Raw genomic sequence first — 13145 nt, 5'->3', positions numbered from 1 at the left:
TCCCTGTGCTTATTTCTCCATCTGTGCCTGGTTAGGAAAATTACAGCACTTAAAACGGGGCCTGGCATGTAACTATTCAGTGAACGCCAGCGATCATGATTCCTTTCGAAATTTCCTAAGAACATGTATTATTTGTATTATGAAAAATACTTTATTCTGAAGTTGTATTTATTATTGCTTTTAACAAACACCCCTTAACAGAAGATTTACCTTTTCTGCCTCAGTGTTCTCACTCCTTCCCCAAGCCCACATTCCCCGTTCGAAGTAGCAAGTTGCAAACTATTGTAGTAATTTGCGGAGGTGTCTTTTCTTTTTTTATATCACATTCCAAAACTTTACAAAGAGCTACATAGGCAGCTCCCGCGCTGAAGCGCGCGGACCGAGAAAAGAATTTGTGGAAAGAAGGCCTCGGGCTTTGCCGGCGGAGAGTCGCTCCCTCCGCACGGGGAGAGAAGCACCCAGTTCCGCCATTAGGGCGCGCGAGGGAAAATGGAGGCGCCCAGCCCTCCCCGCGGAGGCCGCGAGCTCGGCGCCTGCGCTCTGCGCGCCCGCTCGGCCGGCGAGGCCGTTGCGACCGTTGAGGGAGGGCGAGGGGAGGAGAAGGAGAGCCGCACAACGCCCCACCCGGCGCCCGAGAGCGCTGTTCCGGTGAGCCCGGCTCCGGCCCCGGTAGTCCGCTCCAGGCCGCTCTGGACCACTAGCCGCTCCGAAGATGCCGGCCGCGCTCCGTGCTTTCCCTCCAGCCCTTTGTGTCCCGGCGCGCGTCGGAGGGAACGCGGGAACGCGCGCCGTGCCGTGCGCCTGCGCAAGGGGGCGGGACGGCGCGCCCTGCCGGGAGTCGGGAGCGGGCGCTGCTACTGGTCGCCCCGTCCCGCCCCGCCCCCAACCGCCATTTCGTGCTCCGGCGCGCAGGGCCTCCGCATGATGGACGCCCGGAAGCCGGGACAACAAAGGCCCGAGCGTAAGGTCTGCGCGGCCTGCTGATCTTTCCGCTGCTCGTGGGGCGAAGATGGCGCCCGGACGCTGAAGCTGTGCCCGAATATGGGGAGAAATGGGCTCCTCTACCTCTTCCGAGTGGGCCGGCGAGCTGGCCCCGGGGTGGAGGGGGGCATGCACGGCCTCCTGTGTGCACAACCCTGGGGTGTGCACCTTACCATGTGTGCACAATCTCGGGATAGTGCACACGACCCAGTATGCCCAAACTTGTGTTTGCACCATCCGACATGCACGAACCGGTGGGTTTCCCCGTGTCCTCTATGTGCATCATCTTGAGATGTTTCCACCCGCGTATGCGCACGATTCTGTTCGCACCGACTGGCTGCCTACACAGGTCCGTGTGTGTAAGGACTCGTGTTTACACGAACCTGAGATGTGCACAGGTGCCCGGATTCATGAATCTGGTGTATGCACCATCCTATGTGTGCCCTGAGGTGTGTGTAGACCCACGAGTGCAAGCTCAGCCTCCCGCAGTCTGGAGCACCTGTGAAAACTATCACGTGTCTGGATTGTTTTGGATTCTTTTGCCTTTGTCGAGTTTACATGCAAAGCATCACCACCTGCCTGCTACTCTATGCTATTCTTAATCTTTCATCCCAGCTCATTGGGCTTCTGCCGTGGCCCCCACTTTGCAATGGGGTCACGTAGTGACAGTGACCGGCAGCCGGTGAAACAGACAAAGAAATGGGCAGTAAAGGGCAACACGATGAAGCTGGGAAGGAGGCCCCTGCCTCGCAAGATTAAAAAAAGCTTCCTGGAGGAAGCCATGAACGAAGGCCAGTGCCTGGCTACAGAGAGAATCAGGCGTCAAGCCCCAGTTTCTAATCAGGCCTGAGAACTTTGTTTTAGGGGGCATTAAACAGGAGATGCCACCAAATTCATATTTGAGAGGATCGGTTGAAGCAGAAGAAACTGGTGATAGGAGGGTGTGTGGGAAAGAGGCCTATTTGTGGGGCACAGGGGACAAGAGAGTGAGGGAACAGGCTCAGCAGGGAAGTGGCCTCTCCAGGGAGGGAATGGGGTAGAAAAGCAGGATGGGGGACTGTGGTCTCCCCAACTGTTTACACTTCCTGCTGTTTCCAGCTCTTCTGTGTTGAGCACACTCCTCTCCCCAGTGGAGAGACAAAGACTCAGGCCCCTGCTCTGACCTGGCTGGGTGCCTGGGCAAGCACCTCTGTCAGTGGAGACGGAGGGAGATACTCCCTTCGGAATACTGCAGGCAGGGAGTAAGTATTCAGTAAACATGGGATGTTAGCATTTCTGCCGGACTGACTGGAAGTTCCCTAGTCCTGCCTTCCTTGTCCTGTTTTCAAAGAACCACCTCTTGGTGTCCCTTTCATATAGTTACGAATATTTTCTTGTTATGCTCGCTATTCATAGGTGCATTTTAAAGGCATAAAAATACATCACCTCTGGGGCACCTGGGTGGCTCAGTTGGTTAAGCGTGTCTGCCTTTGGCTCAGGTCATGATCTCAGAGTCCTAGGATTGAGCCCCACATGGGGCTCCCTGCTCAGCGGGGAGCCTGCTTCTCTGTCTCTCTCCCTCTGCCCCGCCACCCCCCCACCCCCCACTCATGCTCTTTCTCTCAAATAAATAAAATCTTAAAAATAAATAAGTACATCACCACTAACGTATCTCTACATTTCCATTAGAATCCCTCTACAATATGTTATCGTTGTACCCACATATGAATGTGTCTCATGATGGAGAATGGGGCCACTTCATAGGACAGGCTTTTCCATGAAACATGTAAAATTTACCTTTATGAGGGCCAGATCTTTGCGATCTGAAGTTTTTTTTTATTCTGCCACCCAAAAGACACTTTTGAGCATATGCTGTGTTAGGTTTGTGTTAAGGCTAGGCATATAGCAGTGAAAGGGAGCAAAATATACTACCCCAAAATAGGCCTCTTTAGCATACTGATTATTTTCGGCTGGTTATTTTTGGGAAACAGTAGACACAGGTGAAGCTATGAAAACAGAGTAGAAGTTACCCTTTTGTAAGAGACATTTACATTTATAAGGGAAATCTCCATTTGTAAGGGTCTCCCTCACTGTACCAGGAAGAGGAGGATGACTCTAAATCTCTGGAAACTCTTATCAATGGAGAAGACAACAATTTAAATCTACACAACAACCTTACACTTGTTTACTGTGCTTTGCTGGTAACCTCCTGTAATTGGCTCCCTATCGCCAGCATCTTTTGTCTTTAACTGAAAATGGTATTTAAGGTGATGGCTTTGGCCATTTGGGAGACTTAGTTACTTGTGTATACTTTCGTTCGTTTTTCTCTTGTTAATCTGTCTTGTATCAATTTAATTATTAGGCCAGCCAAAGAACCTAGAAGGGAAGAAGGGAAAACTTCACCACCTCTGCAGCAGCCAGATACAATTCCTGCCTCGAGGAACTTAAAAACCCAAATCACAGGATACCAGGGTCCAAGAGCAAATAGCTTCTTCACACCTGATATGATGCTGAAAGTCTATACAGTGTGGATTACAGTCCGCTGGGCTGTCCCTGTGCATCCTGAATTAAAAGTGTAGGGAGGGAATGCCTGGCTGGCTCTATTGGTAGAGCTCAACACTCGATTTCTGGGTTGTGGTTTTGAGCCCCATGTTGCGTGTAGAGATCATCTTTGGGGGAGAAAAAAACTCTAGGGAGCTGTGGAGGTGCAGACTGGATGGGTGCACAACCACCCGCCCCCATAGGGAGCGACCTTGTCAAACCCAGCCTCCCTCTCCCACATGCATTCCACAGTTGTCCCAGTCCTGGTCATGGTCCATAGTCCTTGCTACTGGGGGTGGAGAGAACCGAGCGCATGATCAGGAGCACCAGGCACTTCATTTATACCCAAGTAGGGACCTTCCCCAGAAGGGGGCTGTGGGCATGGAGGGCGCCCAGGTTGCCTTTAAGGATGGGGCGATCCTGCTGAGCCCTCTTGGCAGCCACTTCTGGGCAGCCCTGCCTGCCTGGGAGGCGGGGCCTTGGGGATAAATGGTCATTGTGCCAGTATCAGTCAGACAAGGTTGACACACCACCACTTTAATCCACCAGCAGGGCCACAGGCTGGAACCTCCTAGGAAACCAAGCCTGAGACCTGATCTCAATCAAATCTGTGTAACCTGGAAGTAGGTGAGGTGGTCCCACCCCTCTTCCTGCTGAACAGGCACGTTGTACTGGATCACTGCTCTGCATTTCACACTTTTCCCAAAGCCAAGGATCTGGGTGACATCATTCTCCCTCAACGGCCCTTTCTTGGAGTATGCTCCAGACTCCAGCTCCCCGGCCTCCCAGCTCCTGAGCAGAGGGCCAGAACTGCCCCCTCTGAATGCTGTGCTGGGGTGGAGTCCATGCCCGGGAAACACCTGGTGGGGAATTTCTCTAGCTCCCAAGAGTAAACCACAGAGACCTAGAAGGCACCACCCTTAGGCAGCTTCTTACCTCCAAGGGTCACATTTAAGAGAGGAAGGGTCCCTGGAGAAATGAGACCGTTTGCAGAAGAATAAATGCCGCCTTGTGACTTCCTGCAGAGGTCTGTGGGCTTGTTCGGGGCCTGTGTAAATAATTAAATGGAAAACTCCAGAAGGGAGGCCGTCCACGTAAGCCTGACCTTGCCTGCCAGCAGGCCGGTTATAAAAATGTTTCTCCTCTAAGGAGTGACTGGGAGTCAGGAAGCCTCGGTCACCATGCAGAGAAATACGACATTGCTCTGGGCTCCTGGAGAGGGACAACTGGCCTGAGTGTGCCCCTTGGAAAGGGCCAGAGGGATTTCTTCAGGGAGACCATCCCTCCAGGCCGCCCCCTCGCGGCCCAGGTCACAGACCCCAGGGTCTGACATGGTAAAGCCAGGGTCCCGGTGGCCCCAGACGTGTCCTGTCCGCCCCCGCCCCTGGTCCCCCGCAGGGCAGGCCTGGTCCCTGCAGTCCGCAGGGCGCTGGGGCGGGAGAAGGCTTCCGGCCGGCCCCACCCAGCCAGGCAGGGCGACCCCCTCGGGCCGCAGGCCCCCCCCCATCCCGCCCCGCGCGCGCCCGGCCCCCGCCCGCCCCCTCGCCGCCCTCCCGCTCCGCCTCCCTTGCCCGCGGGCGGCTCCTCCCGGCGGCGCCCGCCCCTGCCCGGTCCGTCCGGGAGGCGGCGGGCGGGAGGCAGGGAGGGAGGCGGGAGCGAGCGGGCCGCGCAAACACTTCCTTATGTGGTGGCTCCGCGGGGCCGGGGCGGCGCCCGGGGGGCTGCTGGGGACGGCGGACACGCCCGGGGCCCCGCGGCCACCCTGGCTGTCGGGCAGGCCCGCTGCGCGCGCCGCGACCTCGGCCCCATCTGGGGGACAAGACCAAGAGGGAAGCCCCCCTGCCCTGTTTGTGCCCGGAGCGTGTCCCTCGTTCCCCTAGAAGGAAGTGGGCATGCCTGCCGGCCAGACCCTCCCTCTCCCCGACTTCCCTGCGGTTTTGGGAACGTGGCCCTGAGATCTGACGTTCGGGCGGACACCTCTCAGGTCTGAAGGGGCCAGAGGTGGGCTGCCTGGCGGGCTGCCGGGTCCCCTTGTCCCGGCCACCACCCTGGCCCCTCCCTGGCCCATCCGGACATTGCAGCACCCTCATTTGCCGTGGGAGCTATATTTGGCCATGGAGGGATCACAGGGTGACTCATGGGACGGATGGCCCAGGGGTGGGAAATGGATGAGCTGCATCCCTGGAAATGCCGGGGCTTTCTGTTCCAAGCGGGCTTCAGGCTCTAGCCCTCCGAGGGAGCTTGGCATCCAAACTTGGGGCCCAGGGGCTGCCTTCCTGCTGCAAGGACAGGTCTCCAGAGCCTGATTAGTGCGCCCCGGGCTCTGGCACACCCCCACTGGAGCTTCTGAGGCGTCTGCTCTGACCCCTTGAACTGTCCTGGCTTCTCAGGCCACTATCCCTGCTAATTACAGCCTTTGAGCAAACTTTAATATCGGATAGGGCAGGTTCCCTATGGGATACTTTTTAAGTGGGGCTTTTAGCGAGAAGTTTGCCACCCTAGTGACTCTAATTGGTCTAATTTCAGAGGGTATGATTTAAGCCTGCATCTGAGGGATAATCCTGGTCTGGGAGGCCTTTGCATGCAGCACCACCTCCACCAGGCTGAAGGAGAAGAAAGTCTGCTTGGCTCCCAGCCCTCCCCACCAGCTTCCCCGTGACTCCCATCCCTCCTCCTGCAGCTCCTAGATTCCTGGCTCCCTGGGGTCTGTCCCTGAGTCACGGGGCACTCATGCCCAAGCTGCCTTCCCGGGCCCTGCTCTTACTACCCAGCACCAGAAAATGATTTCCAGCCTTAGAGTCCCCCTCAGCCCCAGCCCACTCACCCATCTTTGTTCAGTGGGACAGGATTCCCAGCCCCCCAATTAGAAAAAACCACTCTTCTATAGACTATAAGGTTCTAGAACCTGAAGTTCCTGATCAGGGGCGCTTGGCTGGCTTGGTGGGTAGAGTGTGCAACTCTTGATCTCAGAGTTGTAAGTTTGAGTCCCACATTGGGTGTAGAGATTACTTAAAAATAAAATCTTAAAAGAAAAAAGAAAGAATGAATCTTGTGAGTAAGAGGACAATGGTCATCCTTGCCCAGTGTGCTGAAATACTACATCAGTGGATAGACTGTTTGGTTTTAAGATTCTCTTTTCACACTGGGGACAGGCCCCGAGGAATCTGGAGAAGGGAGATGGGGAAACGGACACTCAAAAGCAGGAAACACTCTGTAATCCATACACTGATAAAATGGCCAAATCTTGGAGTAAGAAGGGATCTTGGTGGTCATCTCTGTCACTGCAACTACCTAAAACTACCTATTTATTTGTCAGAGAGAGTGAGAATGAGAGAGAGAGAGCGCACACGAGAGGGGGAAGGGTCAGAGGGAGAAGCAGGCTCCCCGCGGAGCAGGGAGCCCAATGCGGGGCTCGATCCCAGGACCCTGAGATCATGACCTGAGCCCAAGGTAGACGCTTAACTGACTGAGCCACCCAGGCGTCCCAGTGTGTTCTGTCTTATATAGAATTGAAATCTGCCTTAATGTTCATCTCCATGGTCCTTGTCTGTCTGTCCACGTGTTCTGTGAAGGCAGGGTCCCGGGCTCCCAGGAGCAGAGCAGTTTTCAGTGAATGTGTCCTCGGAATGAATGATGAAATAGCACTGAATGTTCACCAAAGTGTCATCCACACTGGGCTAAGCCACACCCGCTTCTCCCACCATTCCATACATGACACTGTTTCTAGAATACTCTTCATCCTTCGCACCGGGCTCCACATCCAGGTCGCAGTGTTTCTTCGAAGCAGTAGTGTGTTCTGTGCCACCTGACCCTGTGAGGACTTATTGTTAGTGCCCCCTGCGGCTGCATCTCTCTCAAAGGCTGGTCCTTTGTGTGGCACAGCTGGAACTTCATTTTATTTTTCTAAAAGATTTATTTATTGGGGCGCCTGGCTGGCTCAGCCGGTTAAGCTACTGCCTTCGGCTCAGGGCATGAACCCAGGGTCCTGGGATCGAGCCCCGCATCGGGCTCCTTGCTCCGCGGGGAGCCTGCTTCTCCCTCTCCCACTCTCCCTGCTTGTGTTCCCTCTCTCGCTGTCTCTCTCTGTCAAATAAATAAAATAAAATCTTTAAAATATATATATTTATTTTATTTTAGAGAGAGCGAGCATGAGAGGGAGGGGCAGAGGGAGAAGGAAAGAGAATCTCAAGCTGACTCCACGCTGAGTGCAGAGCCCTGACCTACGCGGGGATGAATCCCAGGACCCTGAGATCACGACCTGAGCAGAAACCAAGAGTCTGGCGCATAACCCGACTTCGCCACCCAGGCGCCCCCACAGCTGGAACTTTAACTTTCACAATTTTAGCAAAGGGGAGGGCTCCTTGCTGCATATGACAGTGTCATGCCCTGGGATGGGCCCTTGGTGCCAACTGGCATCTCAGGAGGCTGGGCTGGGTGATGAGCAGCCTGAGTCCTCCTGGGTGGTACCTGCTTCTGGGGCCAAGACCCTGATTGTGGGCAAAGAAGATGCTGGAATATACCCTTTGCTCAGCAAGCAAAATCTGGTTTTGGGGCTCTCCCCAAGGCCCCCAAGTTAAGACCAGTCATTGGCAGGTCCCTGACCATGGTTGCTGGAGCCCCATAAGGCCCCAGGGCTCCCAGATTCCGTGCTCAGCTTTGCCCTCCCACAAAGCTGCCTGGGTGCAGGCTAGCTGTGAACACAGGGCTGTGGGTTAATCCGTGTGTGTGGGCTGACCCCTGGGTGGCCTGGACGCAGGGAGCCATCCTAGGCAGTGTCCACATTTGGACACCTGTGCCTCTCCATCCCCTCTGCAGTTTGGGGCCCGGGCAAACTCACACCTCTTGCCATCAGTTTGTGGATCTGACGAGGGGTGGTGAGAGGAGGCTGCGGCCCTGAGGCTGCCTCCGGTGGACTGGGAGTCTAGCTGGGATCAGGCCTGGCCTCAGGTTGCAGACCAAAGGCAAGTAGAAGGTGAAGTCCGCCAAGTTCCCCCAGGAGACACTGGGGGCCTCTGCCCAGAGAGGTTCCTCCCCCCCCGCCGGAGGGACTTTATGCTACACAGAGTGCCCACCCTCTGAAATGACCCACAGGCATTATTCCAGGTGGTCCTGTGCCTGGTGGGGGGGTGCAGTGGTGGGAGCTCTGGCAGGGCAGGGCCAGTGGGGGGAGGGGCAGGGGGCGGGGGAGGGTCCTTGCTGCTGCCGTATCCCACCGCAGGATCATTGTGACAGAGAGGAAACCCCAGAAACCAACAAGGTCAGTGCAGGGCCCCCAGAAAGGAAGATAGAATTCCCCCGAGTCTGAGAAGAAAAGGAAAGCGCAGGAGAGCCCGTGGGAGGGTGACTCTCCTGGTCCTCGAGTGCGGCAGGCTCTCAGCTCGGTCCTGGCAGAGGGCAGTGGGGCACTGGCTCGGCCTAGCTCTGGGAGGACACCAGCTTGGCCTCCCTGGGGCTCACTGGGGTGGCCCAGGTGTGCCAAGGAGAGCAGGACCCACACCCAGTGCCCACCCTCCCAGTCCCTGCCCTCCACCCAGCTCCGGCACACCCCTTCGCTCTACCCCCACCGTCTCCACTGTGCTGGCTCTGGGTGGGGGGTAAGTGCCTCCCTCCTTGCTCCCTCACAGACGGGCTCAGGCTCAGAGCCTCGGGTCCTGCCCCAGGCCTGGGAGAGCCTGAGAGAGCCTCCTGAACCCCCTTGTGGTCTGTCTAAGGGTCTGAGGCAGGCTGCACGTGTAGGGAAAGAGCCCTGGCTGGGTTCTCAGGGGCAGGGGTGAGGTCCCGCTCTGGCCCTAGCTGGCTGCATGACCTCGGACCGCTCACCGTGCTCACTGGCCCTCAGTCCTCAGATCCCAGCTTTGCTGGCCAACGTGTAATTGCTCTGCTTCTCAGAGAGTAGACCATACGAGCCTTGCCTAGGTGGGAAGGAGCAGGGAGGAGAAGGTCAAGGCCAGAGTCTGGGCGTGAAATGCAAAGAACTCAATATGTAAATCAGTCAACATTTGTTCCTTTTCTGCAGGCCCAGGGAGACCCGGATGCTCCCAAGAGTGCCTGTGGCCTGACCTCTGAGTGTCCTCACAGAGAGGAGCAGGCTGGGCACCTGTGGGGGCACAGTGGCATTCACGTGCTGGGGACAGGGCCCTGGCTGGAAGCCAGCCTTCCTCTGCCTGAGCCCAGGGCCCCTGGTCCCCTGTCCAATGAAAGGCGCAGGCTTCTGCCCCTCTGCGGTCACTTGTCCCACAGACTTTTGGTGGCATCTACCCTTCCCCAGGCTCAGGGGGGAATGTATTTCAGTCTGGGGCTGAGGCGGCCCTGTGGGTCTGGTGGCTGATATGGCAAAGACCTCTGAGGAGCTGACGGGCCACCCACTTAACTGGGACAGTTGTGGCTTGGGCCAGAGGTCTCGGAAGGTCAGGCCCCTGAGGCACTTTCTTGCATGAAATCCCTTGGGGTAAGAGGTGCCCAGCTTGGGACCCTGGGACCTGCCGCAAAGGATGGCAGGTACTCAAATGCTCCTGCTCAGAGTGACGCCAGCACTTGGGGGAGGGGTGGCTGTTTTCTGGGGCCCTGGGGAGACCCAGATGTTGTCTCTTTTCAGCTCACCGCTTCCCAAAGGGGGAGGGGGGACCCTGGGGAGGCCACAAGGAGGAGCCAAGGGGCCCCCAGGGTTCACTAAGGAGCAGTCAGGGAGGGAGGGGCCATCTGTTCCCCAGGTTGCCAGCTTCAGGGAGCAGCATGGGCCACCAGGAGGGGCTTCCCAGCACCAGCCGACAGGGCCACCCTCCAGAAGCAGGCTCCAGGGGGTCCTGGTGGGGGGCTGAGTAGATAAAGGAAGAGATGGGGCTTTGGTGGGGAGGGGGACATGAGGCCAGGAAAAGAGGGTCAGTCCCTAAGAGACGATGGGAGGGCCTACCCTCTGGGGTCCCTCTCTCCATCTGCCTGCCAGAGGGCAGGCACCAAAGGGCCTCAGACCTAGCCCACCTGGCAATTTCAAAGCCCTTTCAGGCCCTGGACAAGGACAGAGGGTCCCCGTTTTACTGAAACTCTTGTTTTCCACCAAAATCAATGAGTCTCAGTTTTTGAGGGTCCTTGGAGTCCCCCTGAAGAGCTGGATGAGAGCCTCAGGAAGGAGACATAGGAGAAGGGTTACAGACCTGGGAGACTGTCTCTGGGCACTGTCCCCCCAGGGCTCTCACATCTGATCCCCGCCACCCCAGCCCTGGGCCATCTGGAAAGCCCCACTCCCTCCCGTTCCCCCTCTCGGCTCCCTCTCCCTAGCATCCCAGTCCCAAAGCAAAGAGAGCCCCTCCTGCAGGGCATCCCACTTCCTGCCTCTGTCACCTGCAAACAGCGCAGACTCCCCTCCCCAACGAGGAAGCAGAGGTGGCTCCGAGCCACTCGGCTGCCGCCTCCCACCCTCCCCCACCCCGGTTCTGGGCACCCGACTCCACATTTCTGCTCAGCGTTGGCTCCTTCCCATCAACACGGAAGCTACCAAGTCCCTCCACGTTACCCCGAGTGCCCCTCGGCTCCCTTTCCTCACAGCCACCCTCTTGAAAGAGATGTCCACACCCGACTCCACTTCCTCCTCCCTTCCTCATTCCTCGGCCCATGGCCACCCTGCAACCACAAAGGGTGTCTCCGCAGCACCTAGTCCGGCTCGCCGTCCTCCTTTCTCCGCTGCCACCAGTGTTCACCTGTCTCCCCTTCCAGGCCTGCTGGCAGGTGCCTCTGTGGGCCTGGGTCTCAGTGCTGGAATTCGCCCTCCAGAAGAGGCAGAGGGCGGGAGGACGGGGTGTGGAGGAGGCCACTGGCACCAGACGCCCTGGGTTCAAAGAGGCCTCACTGCCCACCAGCTGGGTGGCCTTGGGCAAGTTCCCTCAGCCCCTGTGCCTCAGCTTCCTCAGCTGGCAAGCGGGGAGGGCGACGTGGAAGTGCCCCCCCCCCCCCCCCGGGTCCTGTGAAGATCTAGAAGCACAGCCCTCCTTTGGTGTGGGCCGTCCAGGGCCAGATAACCAGGGAGAAGGTTCACAGAGGGCTTCTCAGGGCTTTAGGCAGTTTGGCTAATTTGAGAAGACACACACACACACACATACACGCACACGGGCATCACTCTTCCTGAGCATAGGGTGGGAACATTTTGAGGGGCTCAGTCATTTGCCCAGAATTCCCCGTTCCGGCCACTGCTGCCTTGCTCCCAGAGCACCCAGCTCTGGGCATCTCTACTCAGAACCCAGAGGCCCCTGGGGCAGAAGGGCTGGAGACTGGCAACAGACGGGTTAACTGGAAGAGATGCTTCTCAGGGCCTGAGACAAACCCCCTTCACTCTCCCAGGCTTTCCCCGGTCCCCACAGCCCCCCGACACCCCTCCCTTTTCCACACGCCCCCACTCCCTCTTTTCCCAGAGTGACAGAGGGCTCCCCCAGGTGGCCACACGTGCCAAGGCTAGAAGCTGGGGCGTCTGCAAGGACTCGCTTCAGACATTGTGCCCCTTTAGCCCCACAAATACATCTGCCCGGTCAGACCCGGTGTTCCAATCTGAGGGTGGGAAGATGAGGTCACCCGCCCGCGTGTTCTTGTTCGCACCAAGTAAGCCGTGTGTGCGGTCTGGGGCTTGCAAGGTATTCTTAGCCAGCCTATGGCCCCTACTTGCCCCATCTAACACCCGAGGAGGACTGTCTGCAGGGCCCGGCCCAACCCTCTGCCTCGGGCCGTGGGTCACAGGACAGAGAGACATGGGGACGGGAAGCAGAGCACAGAGGCCCCGCTAGAAGCCAAAAACCTAGCAGCACCAGTAATCACCGCCATTTATCACCTGCCTTCTGCGTGCCCCGGCTTTCCACTCATTTCATTTACTCCTCACAACAACCTAGGAAATAGGCCCTATTACCACCACTGAGCAGCTGAGGAATCAGTAAGTCCCTGTCTAAAATGCCCCAGCTAGCTCATACCTGAATCTGAACTCAGACACGTCTGACTCCAATTCGTTGCTCTTACGCAAGCCTGCCTCTCTGCATAGGAAGAGAATCTGCCAAAATAGCTAGGAGGGACACAGGTATACCCGTGAGATGCCCATGAGTGCGGATGTACACGTCGGGAGCACACGCAGCCGGTGCTGGGCAGAAGCAAGTGGAACGATGACATTCTAGTCTCCCAAACGCAGCGAACGTGGACGTGTGAGAGAGGGAGAAGCAAACCAGCTCCCCTCCAAGGTGCACACACAGGCCCGGAGGGGCCCGATACCTGGCGATGTGTGCAAGAAGACTCAGACTTTGGGGACTGGTCTTTCGAGAACACGGAGACCTGGACACCATGGAGTTCACTAAGATCCAGAAAGTGCCAGGGACAGGCTGCAGCCCGCCCTCAGCTCCCTGGCAGGCTCAGCCTTCTCAGTCCAGACAGGGTCTGGTGCTGGCCACGCACAAGCAAGCGACATACACATGAATGTGGGCTTGGTCACCCCCCCAACACACACACACGCACACACATACATCTTCTGAAAACAGAAACTGCTGCTGCCCTGTGTAGACATAGTTGAACTCTTGGCCTCTGGGGCACATAGTCCAGCTCACGCTGACAAATACACACACACACACACACACACAGAACTCTCGGAGAGAAGGGGAAGAAAGGTCGACCTGGCCAGG

The sequence above is a fragment of the Mirounga leonina genome, unplaced genomic scaffold (genome assembly GCF_011800145.1).
Source record: "Mirounga leonina isolate KUSES-001 unplaced genomic scaffold, KU_Mleo_1.0 Mir_151, whole genome shotgun sequence".
Taxonomy (NCBI): Eukaryota; Metazoa; Chordata; class Mammalia; order Carnivora; family Phocidae; genus Mirounga; species Mirounga leonina.
This window is presented reverse-complemented; position numbering follows the sequence as displayed.